This window comes from Capsicum annuum, unplaced genomic scaffold, assembly GCF_002878395.1.
Source record: "Capsicum annuum cultivar UCD-10X-F1 unplaced genomic scaffold, UCD10Xv1.1 ctg1706, whole genome shotgun sequence".
In the NCBI taxonomy this organism is placed as follows: Eukaryota; Viridiplantae; Streptophyta; class Magnoliopsida; order Solanales; family Solanaceae; genus Capsicum; species Capsicum annuum.
In genome coordinates, this window is record NW_025822696.1 from 432902 (window position 1) to 444708 (window position 11807).

An 11807-nucleotide genomic window follows, 5' to 3' on the forward strand; every position below is an offset into this window, starting at 1 on the left:
TTGATAAGACCATGTACACTTGCGTGTGCGCTTGGGTGCAGTCAAGGTGGATATCCTTAAGATGAATTTTCATACCCGGTATGGGCACTTTGAGTTTTTGGTGATATCATTTGGGTTGCCTAATGCTCCTATGGATCTGATGAACAAAGTTTTTTATCAGTATTTAGATATCTTCATCATTGTGTTCATTGATGACATTCTGGTTTATATAGAGAGTGAGGTGGATTATTTTAATCACCTCCGTATGGTGTTTCAGACCTTAAAGGAACAAAAATTGTATGTCAAGTTCTCCAAGTGTGAGTTTTGGTTGAATGTTGTAACTTTATTGGGTCATATCATTTCTAGTAAAGGGATCATGGTGGATCCGCAGAAGGTTGTTGTGGTGAAAAGGTGGCCTAGACCTATGATTCCATCCGACATTCGGAGCTTGTTGGGTTTAGCCGGGTATTACAGGCTGTTTGTGGAAAGCTTTTCGTTGATAGCTGCTCCTTTAACTAAGTTAACTTAGAAGAAGTTTAAGTTATCTTGGTCAGATGCTTGTGAAGGGGGTTTCGACAAGTTGAAGGATAAGTTAACTTCGGCTTCAATTCTGACTTTGCCAGAAGGCAATAATGGGTTCATGGTTTATTATGATGCATCTCGAGTAGGGCTTGGTTGTGTGTTGATGCAGCATATAAAGGTAATTGTCTATCCTTCCAGGAAGTTGAAGGTGCATGAGATAAATTATCTTACTCATGATTTGGAGCTGTTGGCAATTATGTTTACTTTAAAACTATAGTGGCATTATTTTTATGGTGTTCACGTGGATATATTTTCTGATCATAAGAGTCTATAGTATGTTTTCACCCAGAAAGAGCTTAATCTCAGGCAGAGAAGATGGCTTGAGCTTCTTAAAGATTATGATATGAGTCTTCACTATCACCCAGGTAAGACTAATGTGGTTACTGATGCTCTAGCAGGTTATCCATAAGGAGTTTGGCTTATGTAGAGGAAGGAAAGTGGGAATTCCTGAAGGATATTCACCGTTTGGCTAATCTTGAAGTTTGCTTTTTAGACTCCAAGGATAGTGGTGTGGTGGTGCAAAAAGTGGTTCAATCATATCTTGGTGTGGAGATTAAGGAGAATCAAGTGTTAGATCCTATCTTGATAAAAATAAAAAGTGGCGTTGGTGGGAAAAAGGTAGTGGTGTTTGAGACCAGTGGTGATGGTATTTTACTGTACCAAGGGAGGTTATGTGTTCCTGATGTAGACGGTTTGCAGGAAAGGATTTTGGCTAAAGGGCATGAGTCGTGCTATGTTGTTCATCCCAGCTCAACTAAGATGTATCATAATCTCAAGGAGATATATTGGTGGAATGGTATGAAGAGGGATGTGGCTGATTTTGTGGGCAAGTGCATGGCGTGTCAGCAGGTTAAGGTTAAGCACATAAGTTGCCCTAATGAAAATGGGAAGTGATTAATATGGACTTTGTTACCGATCTTTCTTGATCTCGGAGTCAATATGATTTGATTTGGGTCATCATGGATAGAATGACTAAGTCTGCGTACTTTTTGCCAATGAAGACTACCTTGTCAGCGGAGGATTATGCGAAGTTGTATCTTCAGGAGATTGTGAAGCTGCATGGGGTGCCTATTTTGGTTATTTTTTATCATGGCACGCAGTTTACATCTCTCTTCTAGAAATCTTTTCAGAGAAGGTTGGGACCAAGGTGAGTCTAAGTACTATTTTTTATCTATAAATGGATGGACAAGTAGAGAGAACTATTTAGACATTAGAGGATATGCTTATACCTGTGTGATTGATTATGGTTGCAATTGGGTTGAGCATCAACCTTTGGTGGAGTTTGCTTACAATAATAGCTATCATTCTAGTATTGGTATGGTCCCTTTTGAGGCATTGTATGATAGGAGGTGTAGATCTTCTATTAGTTGGTTTGATCTTGGTGAGGCAGACATGTTTGGTCCTGACTTGGTTTACCAGGCTATAGAGAAGCTGAAGGTGAATCAGGATAGGCTTAAGGTTGGACAAAGTCGCCAAAAGTCCTATGAGGATGTTAGGAATAGAAACTTGGAGTTTGAGGTTGGGGATAAGGTTTTCCTCAAGGTATCTCCCATGAAGGGAGTAGTGCAGTTTGGCAAGAAGGGAAAGCTCAGTCCCCGGTATATGGGTCCTTATGAGATTTCGTAAAAAGTTGGTAATGTTGATTATAAGCCGGAGTTTCCTTCTAGCTTGAGTTTGGTTCATCTGATCTTTCATGTTTCCATGTTGAGGAAGTGCATTGGCGATACTTCTGCGGTTGTTCCTTTGGAAGGATTGGGTCTCACTGATTTTTTCTCTTATGAAGAAGTCTAGATTGAAATCTTGGATAGGCAGGTTTATCGGTTGTGGACCAAGGATGTGGCTTCGATTAAGGTTCTTTGATGGAACCATAAGGTGGAAAAAGCTACTTGGGAAGTGGAAGAGGACATAAAGTTCAAATATCTGCATTTGTTTTCTGCTCTTCGGATTCGTGCGGAAGGTATGTGTCTTCAACACATCTTTGTTTTTAGAGTTTGTTAAAGGAAAGATTTATATCTTTGTCTCTTTGTTTTTGAACTTTGTTAAATATTAGGAATATGTTTTATAACATAATGCAAATGACTCTAGCATGTGGTTAACCCTACCTTGTTCGTCATTTGGGGACGAATGTTCCTAGTGGTGGAGACTGAAACATCCTAGTTTCTGGACCTTAATTCCCTGGAATTCAGATCTCTGGACCTAATACGACTCATGGATACGAGCAGTATGTTGGGGTACGTATGGTATGATCTGGCCGTATACTGACCAGTGTTGGTTGGTGGGTTGGATTTTGGTTACTGAAATGGATACGACTTTGGGGTACGAGTCATATTGGCGGTTACATATCATTTGGCTCCTTAACTTAATCTTAGACTTAGTTACTTAAGTTGGATCTAAATACGAGTGGCGCACCACGATCCGTAAGCCAGGGTACGAATCGTACCAGGGACTCGTATGGTAGACAGTGTTTAATCTCCAGGTATTTTATTCTGCCAAGGATATGGGTCATGGATATGGATCGTATGTTGTGGTTACGAATTGGTTGGACAAGTCATATACTAGACAGTGTTTGGTCCAAAGGTGGAGGTTCAGGATGCGAGTGGTGGATACCAATCGTATTGGGAGGATACGACTCGTGAGGGTCAGTTGTATCCCTATGCCGGATTTTTGTGCAACTTAAGTTGGGATATTTTGGACATTTCTCCACTTATCATAATAGGTTCTCACGACTTCTAACCTACTTGAAAGGTTATTTACCCTATTATTCTATTCATTAACACTTAGAAAATCTTCCTAAACACTTCATTATTCTCTCAAGAGCTTTTGGCAAGGGGATCTAGGGGTTCAACTAATGGATCAATTTTGGGGCTTGTCTTGGTGATTTATTTCCTTCATCATCTTAGTTTAAGGTATGTTCTCTTTCCTCATTGTTAATTTAACTTAAAGGCATGATTTATATGAATGTTTTCATAGTTTTACTATTACATGATTTTGGCTTTCAAATATGATTTGGGGGTTTTGATGTTAAATGGTTGGTTATGATTTCCTATGGTTTTAATTATGCTTTTATATTCATTAATGATGGTTTTGGATAATTGGATTGAATGGAAGAGTTTATTGGTAATTGGAATTGGTTTTGGTCATATTATGCCCCATATATGTTTGACAAAATGCTTATAAAGATATGCTTATTGTATTGACTTCTTTTAATAGAACTCTTGCATGTTTTAAACTTGGTAAAGGAATTATGCATGGTTTAAATGGATTGGAATGGTAAATATCTACTGGTTATGGTTGTGAGGACATGAAAGTCTCCCAAGTGGTTTGATATGGTAAATGGAAGGGCACTTGAAAGTCCCCTTAAACCTATAAATGGTTGGTTATAGATGGCACTTGCAAGTAAGGGTTGGTATGACGATATCAATATTAATGGCCTTGGTTAATAAATAGATAATGGTTTGGTTATTTGAAAACTGGTTTCAATTAGGCAATATTGACGGGATGTGTAGCAAAGGTATGGAAAGTGAAGGTCCGGGGGGACTAAAACTGGAAATTTATATTTGCCGCTATGAGGTCGGTCTTGGTGACTGTGTGCATGATGTCACACTATATTTAGGGGATGTACTAGTCATCCCAAGGGATACTTCCTTGGTCGTGCGGCTACACACACTGGGGCCCTTTCAGCAGGAGGAGCTGAACCCATATAGTCCATGAGTAGTTTAGGACGACAAAGCTATACAGCTCAGGTAAAGGTTTTAAAGGCAATGATAAACCCAGTCTCTTTCCCCGGCATGGTTATATATATATATATATATATATATGTTTGGTTGTTTGCATATGGATGGTTTTACTTGGTTTTATGAATGGCATTATTTTATCCTTACCCTGAGATCATGCTAGCGGTCACTCGATAACCCCATCTACTGGCGGTTATATATACACACTATGGAGGAACCGACCGTTCTACTCTTCCTACTTAGTGATTGACTCAGGAATAATATTTAGACTGAAGTAGTGAGCTTTCATCCTTTCGGAAGGATCCATTTCATGTTATGGATATTATTAGACATTTTGGTTTTATTTGGGATATTAGTTTTGGCTATGGTTGGGGGCATGTCCCAACCGGATTTTATTACTCTTTTGGTTAGAGGCTTTGTGGTATGTCTATGGGTTGAAATGGGCGAGATCGGTATAGGTGTCAGCCTTGGCATTGGAATAGGCTGGGAGACTGGCATCATTGGACATAATTTCTCACTGTTCCATCATATTTCATTTTGGAATTAATTATATTATGTTTTGGAACGTCTTTGGCTATGGCATGGTTTATGGCCCTTGTTTGGTATGGTTTGACATGTTTGGATTTTTGGTTATGGAATGGTTGGACTCGGTTGGGTTGGTCACGATTGTGATCTATTTCCAGAGGCTTTATGTGGGTTGTTACACTATTTTGTTACATGCTCGAAATTCATCCAACTCAGGGCAGGAGGCTGGAAGTTGGGTTGTGTAACGGCGGTGGTCTTCGATCCCGATTGGACTTGGGACACCCATTATGATAAGTCCCCAAGGCGGGTTGTGTCAGTTATTAGGCATATAAAACTCACAACTTGAATCGTCCTAAAATGACCTTAAAAAATCCATCAATAAAATCACTTTCAATTCGCCCTAACTTTATACAAAAATCCATTAAGTCATTGGCCAATTCACATTGACCACGTTTCTCTTACAAATCATTTTTTCTCGCACTTAATTATAGCTAGAGTTGCCCAAATATTCTACTAATGGTAAGAATCTGTTATCTTTCAAAGAACTTTATAAATAAGTATTTTAGGATGTTTATTCACCCGATCTCTTTAAATGACTTAGTTCATTTTGATAGAAATTCTGTTTTCCCCATCTAATTCAAAACCCATCAAATGGTTAAAGTTCGGATCACTCGATCACTCTTTAAAAGTGTCCTATTCTTCAAATTATGGACTATTTTCTTTTGAGTCAAACAAATATTATTCATTTTATATGTTACTTTGATGAATTATTACAATTCATGAACTAACATGTTCACTTTTCTAGTATTTTTATTTTCTATTAGAAAGAGGTTTATTTGTATTGATAATCAAGCTTGCTCTCTTCATAAATACTAAAAGCAAATCAATTTCAAAGTAATTGCTAGTATAACATCGGCATTTCACACGATCTAAAGTCAAGAAAGCAACTACAGACTTATCAGTTCTTACTTGGGATAATAGAAGGTCTCGTTCAACTATGGATCCTAGTTTGATCAGCACAAATACTTCATCCAAGTCATTCCCCACCTTCTCTGAGGTAATGGACCCTAGTGCCTCGATAGGAAGAGAAATAATCCATAGGTCGTTGATGGATTGGAACAACAGATTGACGAGCTAAGACTGACGGTCATGCAAAGTATAACACCTTCTCAAACTCCCCCAAACATGACTTTGCCTCCTGATACTCGACAAAAAGGGCTTATGTTTCCAACATCATAAGGAGTTGATCAGGGAGGTCATTTTACCACTTCTTAAAATGATCATGCTTCTTAGAATGCTTCTTTTGCATACACATTTCCTCCTCCGAAGGTTCATAACATACCATTATCACCCCATGCTCCGCCAATGTACACCTATGCTACCGACCTATCAGCGGCACAAACTCAAGGGTTATACCGTTTAGATGCTAATCATTATGTTAAAGCAGGGAATGATTCAAGAATGTAAATCAATAAAATAGTGAATAAAATCTCAAGGTCTTGAAAGATGCAATGAGAATTTTTTGGGGTCTTGGGAGTAACCAAAGTGTGAAGTATGAAAAGTTGTGTGTATTTTCCGAGATTAAGTTGCCTCCTAGTTACAAGATCCCAAAATTTGAAAAGCTTGATGTGTTCGAAAATCCCTTCTTTCATTTGAAAATTTAACGTGAAAAGTTGATTGGTGTAGGCAAAAAAGAAGGAATACAGGTGAAGCTTTAGTCAAAGTTTGAGTGGAAAGGTTATAAAATGGTACGCCAAACAAGATGTGACAAAATGGCGTACTTGGGATAACTTAGAAAATGCTTTTGAGGATCACAACAAGTTTTATGTCGATATTATTCCTGACAGAATCTCTATGCAAAGATAAGGCAGAAATCCAATGAGTGTTTTCGCGAATATGCCATACAGTGAAGAGAAGAGACGACTAGGGTACATCCTCCTATGGAAGAAGCTGGAATAATCAGTTACTTCATCCATGCTAAATCTAGAGTACTTTGATCGCATAGTAACGATGGCTGAAAAAACATTTACTGAAATTATCAGAATTGGAGAAATGATTGAGGATAGCCTCAAAATAGGAATGATAATAAATTTGAAAGAACTGTAATCCACTAAAAAGAGCTTCTAGACTGGCTCTTTAAAAAATGGAAAGAAAAAAAAGAAGGAAGTAATGGGAGTAATGACTCAAGATAGCTCTTCCAACTACAAGTGATCCCCATGATACCAATCCAATGCTCGGCGTACTCATTATCCATTCTATTATACGCAAGCAACAGATCGTGCTCAACCTCTACCATAAAGCTACCAAAATAATGTGCCTCATGCCAGCCATGAAAGGAAGTCTCCCAGGATCTTCACACCATTGACAGAACCACTTACTCAGCTCTATGAAAGGTCGAAAGAAGCAGGGCTACTTCATCCAGTGAAAGCAAATCCTGTGAACACTTCCACCAATTGGTATAATCCAAACAAGCAATGTGTTTATGATTATGGAGTTGTTGAACATGACACAGAGAAATGTATTACACTCAAGCACAAATTCAGGTTCTAATTGACAATAAGGTAATAACGCTTGTAGAAGCTTCGACAAATATGAACAACGATTTATTGCCCATTCAGAAGAAGTAGTCGTCGGCACCATCAATCACAAAGAAGAATGAAATTTCCTCAAAGGCACACTTTTGACATCCTTATATTTTTCAATTTGAATTTATCATTTTCTTTTCTTGTAATCGTACTTTTCTATTTTTATTTCCTTGTAGTTGCAATTTGTCACTTTATTTTTTTGTAATCATATTTTATGATTTAGTTTCTTTGTTTTAGTTGCAATGAACTACATTCGACCTGATTTACATTATTGAATATGTAGGCAACCCATATTTTCTTGGTCATGTTACCAAAAATATCAAATATCATTTTTTGCTTTGTACGAATTACGTTTGACCCAAATTCCCAAGATGGGATACGTAAGGGGTCTATGTCGGCTTCAATCAATCCCTTAGAAAATTTATCTTTTCATTGTATGTTGAAACTATATTTAACCTAATTCCTACCTCAATAGGATATGTAGGTGTCACACCGGCTCGGTCATATCTTCCGTAATACTTCTATAGAAACTAGGGCAAAATTTTTTTAGAATATCTGAAAAAATTCACAAAACTTGACATTTATTATAAGTTGGACACCCTACGTTATTGAACCTACACTCAGGGCAAAGTTTTGAGAAGTTCTCAAAATTTCAAACTAAGACATGTCAGAAAGAACTCAAGTATTCTGCATTTTTATACTGGAAAATTTTGTTTGAGGATCATGAAAATTTCATACTAAACGATGCCATAAGTTATAAGAAAGTTCGAGAGTTTCGTAGTTATAGTCTAAAAAGAATTTTTGAGGATGATCTCAAAAAATTCATAAAATAATATCTCTCCTATAGATCAAGTCTGAAGATTCATCAAAGTATGAAACGGGGGCAGAATTTCGAAGAGAAACCTCAAAATTCTACAAGAAGTAACATAAAAATACACTACCAAAGGATGTAGTGCAGCGGATGGGGCTGCTCCTTCCTTAACTAGAGGTCTCGGGTTTGAGCCCTGGGTATGGAAAAATTTTTGGTAGGGAGTGTTTCCGCCCGAATGGGGCCATACGCAGCGCGAATCAGGATTAGTCGGACTCCAATGTGGGTACCGGACACTAGATAGGAAATAAAAAAAAAACATAAAAATTACAAGAGGTCTTCTTTGTTCCACTGGGGTAGAATTTTTAAGGAAAGTCCTCAAAAATTTCACCAAGACTGTATTTTCAAAGCCAGATCAAGCTTTCAAATCAATGATCAATAAGGAGCATCAGTAGAGCTAGGCAAAACTAACACAGCTATACTCTCAAAACTAAAAATATTTCTTTGGATGCAGGAATAATAAAGTATTGACAACATTAAGCAAGAGAAAAGAGCATTATCTGACCCATGGCATTGCCATCCAGACAAATTCTCTTCTCACTTTTCCTCTTGATTTATGCTTCTACTATTTTGTTATAGTCTCTAACACATTCTTTGATTTTGTAGGAAAATGATCAGGCATACAGATTGAGATATGGAGATATTATCCAAATCACTATCTCTATATCATCATGAGTCAAACGATTTTATCTTCAAACTCTATCCTCTGTTACACTCTTGGCTTAATGTAAAAGACATTGTAAATCATATAATTGACAACTTAAGAAATTTAAAAAATATAAAATATTTGGCTCACTCTCAAAAAAATATATACCAGCATCACTTAAATTGAAACAGAAGAAAAAATATTATAAATCACAATAATTAAAAATATAAATTATTTTAATAATTTAAATTGAGATAAAAAAATATCATATATTGGGTCTGTACTGGCACGGCCCATCAGCTGCCATTTGCTAATTTTGGACCGTTGGTAACGGCTATATAGTTGTTGGCCCAACTGCCAAAATCAACTTTTGGCTGATTTTTTTTAAGAAAAGATTTTTAATTTTTTTCTATAAATGCATGGTTTCGAATCAGTTTTTTCCACTACATACAATCTCATTCTCTCAAACTCTCTAGATTATTCTAATTATCTCTTAAAGTGCTCAATTTTATTTTATTATTTTGCAATTACAACTATCAAGTGAAAGTTTCAAAAGTCTCTCAACTTTAGGATACTTCCAAAATTTGGTATTATCGTTCCATCTCTTACTTTTAATTTTTAATTAATGTATTATTTGTTAAATATTTATTTTTATTATTTTTGTGTTTTTTGAATATTTGTTAGTTTAATTTGTAATATGGATACATTAAGAAAATCGATAAAAGTGCTAGAAATTTCTATCCTGGAAGTGCTAGTGGTAATAAAAAATAAATTTGTTTTGATTCTGGTAGAGGTAGGTCAAGTACTAGATATACTTGTCTACCTCCGATACCAATTAGAGTATCCTTTGAGAATGAAATAGGTGTAGGTGCTCACGATATGAATTTTTTAGAAGCTTAAGAAACTTATGGTATAGAAGAAGATAGAAGAAGAGAATGAAGTGGACGCAGTTGATTTAAATATAGATGATGATGCTATTAAAATACACCTGAAGTTGGTAATGTTAATGTTAGATCTGAATCGATTAATCTTCCACCCCGACCCTCTGTAAGATCTCGTAAAAAATTAGTATTGTGTAAAAAAAATTTACAATGAAGAAGAAACTGCTAAGGTCCAATACAATATCTGTCAGGGATTATATGAGCATAAGATCGGAGGTAATAAAGTGGGTACGAGTACGTTGATAAGATATTTGAAAAAAGAACACTCAACAGAATTAGTTGCGTCAAAAGGTGGAGGGACTATTAGGAGGCCAACTAAAATTAGATTGGACCCAAGAACCGGTCAATTTTTTGAATGAAGGATCAAAAAGAATTAGCAGAAATGATAGTTATGGGTTATTTGCCGTTCTCTTTTGCTTCTTCTGAAGTTTTTGTTCATTATATTCAAATAATTTACAATTCTATGTTTGAAGGTATTTCTAGAAGTACTTGTCGGTCCAATATTTTGAGACTTCATGCATAATATATTTATTATTTATCAACATTATTAAATAATCTTCCATGTAGAGCTGCTCTAATTTCTGATTTTGATCGTGTTGTTAATAAAAATAATTATTTAACAATTATTTGTCATTGGATAGATAGTAATTTCGTTATTCAAAAACCGTATTTTAGCATTTTTATATGATGAAGACCGTAAACACACTGAGAAATTTATTTCTGAATCTATTACAAAAGTTGTAAACTATTATGGTATTGAAAGAAAAGTTTTATGGATATCTTTTGATAATGCATCTAACAACAAGGTTGTTGTTGACTTGTTAAAAGTTGATCTTTCTCCATCGTTGCCCGAAATATTTCATGTTAAGTGTATTTGTCATATATATAATTTAATTATAAAAGATGGTCTTGACTTTTTGAGTTTAGTATTGAAAAGGTTAGGCTTGCAATTGACTTTATTCAAGAAAATCATAGAAAAGTTAGACTTATAGAATTTAAAAGAAAATGTGAACAAAGTGAACTTAGATCGATATTAATGCTTGAAGAAGTAGATTGTAGATGAAATGCTACATATGATCTTTTAAGAGCTTGCCTTATTTATAAAGTTTTTATTACAATGACTTTTAATTAATTTGTTGGTTCTTTTCCTGAGTGTATGTTACATGATTCTGATTGGGTTATGATTGTTGATCTTGTTGATTTTTTGAAAAAAATTATATATAGCTACGATTGAATTTTTCAGTGCTTATTATCCTACTGTTTGTAATATTTTAGTTTATTTAGCTGACATTTCTTGTTTGCTTAACGAATATAAGGATAAACCAAGTTGCAAAGATGTTATTGCTACAATGGCTGATAAATTTAAAAAGTATTTTTATCTATTTTTTTATTTACTTGATTGTTGCTATAATAAATCCATGTATGAAATATAATACTATGTCTGAATTTACTTTTATTATTTATAGTGTTTTAGCTATACAACCTGAAGAAGAACCTTCTTTGTTTACGGCTATGAGTGATGCAAACAATTACATGGGCGCATTATACAATCATTATGATGATTTACTTGATGATGTTATACCGGCACATATCACTCCAACTCCTGCTCCCCAAGCTCCCGATGAGTCATCATTTTCTAAAAATCATGCACATAGTAGTTATCTTGATTACTTTTTTTAATTAAATGTTTGCAATAAGGTGTCGCCTTCAACACATAGTGTCACACCTCTTTTTTCGCTCAAAGGACCGAGGTCGAAGGTTTTTTCCAATTAAAGTGACGATTTTAAATAGGAAATGTTTTAATTATAGAGTCGCCACTTGGAATTGAGTTATGGTGTTCCAAGTCACCTTATTAAATCCCTAATTAAAAGGAAATGACTCTTATTATGGTCTGCGAAAATAGAAGACCGGGTAAGGAGTTCTGTTGACCGAGGGGAAGGTGTGAGG